Here is a 5,878-nt window from a genome sequence, read left to right as displayed (position 1 = left end):
AGTAGCGGCGTTTGGAAGCACGTGGTTTTTGTGTCATTGCACGCACTACAGCAATACAGAGAAGAAAACTCCCCAATCACGTGACACACTAGGTATTCAGTGGCCCCATAGGGACAGTTGGAAACCAACTTAGGGAACCAACATCCGGGAACGCAGGGTCGCGTGGATGCTGCCTTCTATTGTTCACCGGCCTCAGCCGGCCTGCGGGGAGACGCATGTCTCTTGCGGTTCCCGATTTCAATGCATGGGCCCTATGGGTAGCTTGTCCTCTAGAGACAGTATAGTAACTCTATGCCCTATGCATTGCAGCGAGGCGGCGAGTGTGGACGGGACGCGGATTTCGGTGGCGGCGCTGTAGTCGCGTGGGCTGGCTCCCTCCGCTGCTTCGCCAGAGAATAGAGTGCTTTGCGCGCTTGTTCATGCGGGCTTGATTCGCGACGTTGACTGTTTTTTGGTGTTTCAACCTAACGTTCGAGTCCGTTTCACGCGCAGTCGGCCGAACACGTGAGAAGTAGGAAGGTCGAAACGTCAACGGCAACGACACTGCTTCGCTCCCGGCTGTGAAACAGGATATTAGTGGAAAAAAGGAAAGCAGCCGTTGTTCACCGCATCGAAAGATGAATAAACACGGTGAATTTGGGAACGCAACTTGCACCGCCAAGACAAAAAACTCGACGAAACATGTGCGGTTTGAGTGCGAAACACGCTAAAAGAATAGGTGGATTTTTAAGCGATCCAACTGCAGATGGCCTAAGGGTGACGCATAGAGTTTCTCACTATAACACCTAGAGGGAAATCTGGCGCCACCGTCTATGGGAGTTTCTTAAGGGGGCACCGTGCCGTCATGGGAATGACGGTATATGTGTCCGCGAGGCTTGTGTTGTACGAGGCTTCGTCTAAAACGTGGATGTGGCTACGCAAATAACGCGTTCTCAAAGTAAAATCTTCATAATATGTTTCCATTCACGCATATTACATCTTTACTCACCCACAATGCATGACCAAGTGAAGAAAAGCAAGAACAGAAAACCGACTGTTTCAAAGCGAGCGCGAACCTTGTCGTCTGTCCTCCAACTTTAGCGGCCCGCTGATACTTTTTACGTAACATATAATCGTACACGCTATAACAAGTTCTCATAGTTAAACAAAACATGTTTTCGCGTAATAATAAAGCTAAAACAGCTTTTCACGTGCTGTTCTAGTAGAAAATGAATCATTGTGACAGACGGAACGGTGCATAGAGTTACTATACTGACTCTAGAGGACAAGCTACCCATAGGGCCCATGCATTGAAATCGGGAACCGCAAGAGCGCCGCCATGTTGCTACGCGCCGAGGTTGCCAGCTCCTGAGACGCTTGCTAGACTTGGTGACAGTAGTCAGTTTTAATCCGGCAACAGTAGCAGCGTAGCAGCATGGCGTCTCGCTTGTACTGTCGTGATGTGTGTGTGCAGCCGTGTGTTTGGGCTTTATAAGTTGGTTCTTTATTCTATGTTGCGGGACGGTGCGGGTGTGGTCCATGTTGGCCGTACAGGTGACAGTTATGCAACCGAGGGATGATCCTGCTGAAGTTTCCGGTGGTATGCGGTTTTCAGCGGTCACGCCTGTTGCAGGAGTGTCACTCGACGAGGTTACGAGTTCGAAGCTGTGGTCAGATTCCTCGTTGGCGTTCCGTAATTCTCTTCGCACGGGCGCGGTATGTTGCAAAAGCCGCTTTCGCGATCTATCGTCGCGACGATAGATCGGGCTTTTTTATTATTATAAGCACTGATCCAATTGGGGTAGGGCACATGTAACCTACAAACGGAAGTCTCAGGAGAGCACCTGAGATTATAATAAAGCAGGCGGCGCAGGAACTCCAGGGCACCCAAGGGACAGTGGGGGGATCAAAGCTCGAAGCAGAGCGGTACGTAGGTTGGGGCCGCCGAGGCAGGTTTGTGCCAGGGAGTGTTCGCACGGACAGCTCCCCTGGCACGCGCAGCAGAGCCTCGCAAGGTCGAGATACCTTAAAGGCACCTGCTCCCATGATCTTTCTTTTGCCTCGGTGCAGTGTGCACGATTAACGAGAATAATATGGAGAGCATCCGGTGCAGTCGCGAATGCGTCATGGCAAATGTAGCTCGCGTCGCCTGGCGTGTGCAGTAATACCAGAGTTGGTTGTGTGAACTTTATGCATAATACGCTTTGTTACGGTACCTTAACGCAATGGGTCTAGAGGACGGTGTTGGTACATTTTTTCGTACCGCCCTAATCCTATACCCCCTACTACAAACATACACACACATACCCCCCTCTTTTTATGTATACATACAATTCCTTGCCATGACGGATCCATAGCCTCCTTTATTTTTGAAAAATAGAGGAGGCTATGGACCAATTGACCAGTTCAAGTTGTCAACTTGTCAGTAACTGTCATAGGAATCACTGTATTAAACACAATTCCACGATCGGATTGTTTACTTTCATTTTTTGTTGTAACACTGAGGACTACATAGAACTTTATTTTGTATATGTGAGAGAAGTATGTGGATATCACGAGCTTAAGCCAATGTGCGATACACAGACAAAGCAGCTGCTACAACATGAACTGCATTGAGGGCCACACAACACATACGTAATTAAAGGTGCAAAATATCGGGGAAAGCTTCAAAATACGCTCTGTAGCACTGCAAAGTGTAACATATATTGTATGTGTACAATAAATGTTCAAAAATACAATGCATCAATGTCCCATTTGCCTTCAAGTTTATTATCAAGTTGAAGTTTACTGAAGTTTATTATGAGCATATGTACAACAGGAATCTACTGACACACCCGCAGTCAAGGTGGCTGTTCGAGGTGTGCTGGCTGCCTCAGTGTAAGAAAAAGAAATTGGGTGAATGTCGACACCAGTGCCACTGCTTCTTGCCTCTGACCTGCACGTGCCTCCACGGCATCTTTGTGCACAAGTGTGCTGGCGTGGTGAGGCGTAGGAGTCATCCGAGAGAAAGAGTATCGTTTACATGGAGAAGTGGCTGTTCACACTGTCGGCCGCTTTCCCTCAAATGTTTCCTTGGCGACTAGGGTGACACACCCGCAGTCAAGGTGGCTGTTCGAGGTGTGCTGGCTGCCTAAACGAAAGAAAAAGAAAGAAATTAGATAAGTGTCGATACCAGTGCTATTGCTTCTTGCCTCTTACCTGCATTTGCCTCCATGGCCTCTTGGCTTGCGGAGTCTGTATGAGGGAGTTGCTGTGACTAGGTGTAGGCATTGTCTAAGCAAAAAGAAAAGGTCATTCGAATGGGAAATTATTGAAGTCAATGTAGTTATGTCTGCTTCTGGCACTCTTCTTGCCCAAAAATTTTCAAACATAGTGTCCAGTACACACCTGGACTTTGACTGCTTTTGCTTTTTACCTGCAGGTGTTGCTGCGAGATCCTTAGTATGGCTGCGTGCAGCATTGTAACACTTGGTGGAGGCATTTGAAGTGGTAGCCAAAAATATAAAGAATCATCCTTGTCTGCACGAATGCTTTCAATTTCTAAATGCAGTGGTAACTATCACTATTAGTGCAAGGCCCCCCACATCTATGCGGCAAGTTCCATAGCTCGAAACTGAATTTTTCCTTTAGTGTTTCACAAGGCGTCTGATATGTCCACATTAGATGTGATGTGTTTGTTTTTATTTATCCCAGTGTGGAGAGAGCATCATTAAATTGTTTTTTTTTATTTTTGCTTGTCTTGTTCTTTGGTTTATTTCTGAATTTATCAAGCACCAGTCTCATGATGCTAAAATGACTTATGTAATGGCAATCAGCTTTTGTTTTGCAGAAAAACAACGCATTTCCTGACCCATTGTTTGACATCCCCTCACTCGCATAATTTTGCAGAGTATTCTACCTATATTGACTTGCTTGACCTCCACTAAAGAGTCTTGCATTTTCAAATATGACTCTTTCCTTAAAATCATTCGACACTTCTCGTAATTTCTGTACCTTGGGTTTCGATACTCAGCATTCACCATTTTTGCTTGTTTCTGACTGAAAATGTCTTTTTTAATTTAGAGCTTAAATTTTACCTTTGGAACACACGGAAGGGCTTGCCATTGCATATCTGCATAAAAGGGAAACATGTTTCATTAAACATTTGCAAAATCCAATTGAAGATTGATGAATGCAGCTTGCAGTGTGATATGACTGAATGAGCCATAAAAGTAACTCATTTCACTTGGTAAATTAAAGCACATATTAGTGTGATGTGCAAGATACGTTACACTAACGTGGTGGGTTCTCTTGCTTATACAGCAAAATAATCGGTGCGCGAGAAAAAAATTATTTTTGCATACCCCTTGTACACACTGATTTAAGGAGAATGAGCTGTAGATGTCCACATGATCTACTTATTTTACTTGCGAGTATGGTCAACAAAAATGTGTCCCAGCTGCTTAGTGGTACTCGGGATTATGTCAGTATTGCATATGTGCCTGTTCTAAATAACTGTAAACTGGAAATAAGTGAATTTTGAAAATGCTCGCAGGGATCTGATGTGCATATCTTCAGTTTATGGATACATGTAAAAGACTCAGCATAAAGTGCAAGTGAACGTTCCCGCAGGCCCGCAGTCAATCGTGCAAATAGATTCGCTGCACAAATTTGTGACCAGAAAAGATATTCCACATGAAATGGCATGCAAGGAAGTGTTGAAAATATTACACAGTTAATAAAACGCCTACGCTATTAATATGTGGGTTGATGCACTCGTTATGCAAAATGGAGGTGAGGCGTGCAAACAGGACACAAGAGTAGAGTATTTACAAGCAAACAACACGAGCGCCGCCCACATCTCTACTCTTGTGTCCTGTCTGCACGCCTCACCTCTGTTTTGCATAATGAATCCTTACCAAGTAGCTGAGCTTTCTGCCGTTCTAAGTCTCGATGCACTCGATTTCGTCCGCATTAGGCACTCGCCTCTTGATTACTTCGTGGCACAGAAATACTCGGCATCAGGCTGTTTTTCTGCTGTGGCCTTTGTAGAAGCATGATTGTTCAAAGTGCAACAATTAAACAGTTTTTTTTGAGTTGCTTGCGGCTTCGCCAGTACAATTCCGGTGCGCTGGTCTGCCTGTGCAGCAATTTCCTACTGAAGGGAAACCTGCAAATAAAAACACCGCTCCGCATGCTGAAAAATGTTCTACTGTGACGCTTCTCAAACGATTGTGATGCACGACAAGAGCTGCCTATTCGGGTGATATTCTCAACAAGGAGATACATTTGTTTACTTACATGTGAAGGTATATGCCAGAGCACTTCGGGGCTTCGGTGGCACACAAGGCACGAGTGTGTGTGCCATAGCGTCCGATGTCGACGCGCGATCGCATGTCAAACCTGAACTGTACGAAACTACTACGCATCCAAAAAACAGATTCGAAACCGAAATTCGCGTCATCCTTTATTGCAAGAATGCGTACATTGTGATTTACATAAGTCTCGGACTTAGCGATCGCTTTCTGTAAACTTAATATTAACGTACCACCTTCATAAAGCCATCAGGTATGCGTTTTTAGATGAGAAAGCATAAGCTTGCTTTCAGCTCTTTCAATAGTAATTGCGCTGGCCACATTGACCAGTAGCAACAGGGCGGCGCCCTAGAGGTTCCCACTTTTCCGGCCCAGCTTTTCCTCTAGAGTTGTTCTACTAACTCTATGGAAAGGTGCTTGCCAAGCGCGTCTTCAAGGTGTCCTGTCTCTCCGAGAACGATGCCAATCCGAAGTCACAATATACCGGCATTCTCATGCATGCCACAGCGCAGCAGCGCCAGATTTCCCTCTAGGTAATGTAGTGAGAAACTCTATGGGGTGACGATATCCAGCACATTAATACTGCTGGATTATCGTGTCAGCCA

The 5,878-nt window shown here is 45.6% G+C and overlaps 1 long non-coding RNA gene across 2 annotated transcripts; it reads right to left on the bottom strand.

Moving 5' to 3' along the window:
• Window positions 1-2,724: 2,724 nt before the first annotated feature.
• Window positions 2,725-5,435, bottom strand: LOC142580166 (uncharacterized). 2 transcript variants are annotated; one of them, XR_012827604.1, is made up of 4 exons: window positions 5,260-5,435; window positions 4,056-5,128; window positions 3,178-3,252; window positions 2,725-3,109 (listed from the first exon to the last, which is right to left on the bottom strand). It is a non-coding gene; the product is annotated as an uncharacterized LOC142580166 (long non-coding RNA). The 2 variants fall into 2 exon arrangements; XR_012827603.1 differs by having other exon boundaries at window positions 3,178-5,128; window positions 5,260-5,380.
• Between the last annotated feature and the right edge of the window lie 443 nt (window positions 5,436-5,878).

The sequence above is a fragment of the Dermacentor variabilis genome, chromosome 4 (assembly GCF_050947875.1).
Source record: "Dermacentor variabilis isolate Ectoservices chromosome 4, ASM5094787v1, whole genome shotgun sequence".
Classification (NCBI taxonomy): Eukaryota; Metazoa; Arthropoda; class Arachnida; order Ixodida; family Ixodidae; genus Dermacentor; species Dermacentor variabilis.
Note: the sequence above shows the minus strand (reverse complement) of the source record. Positions and strands in the feature narration are given on the sequence as shown.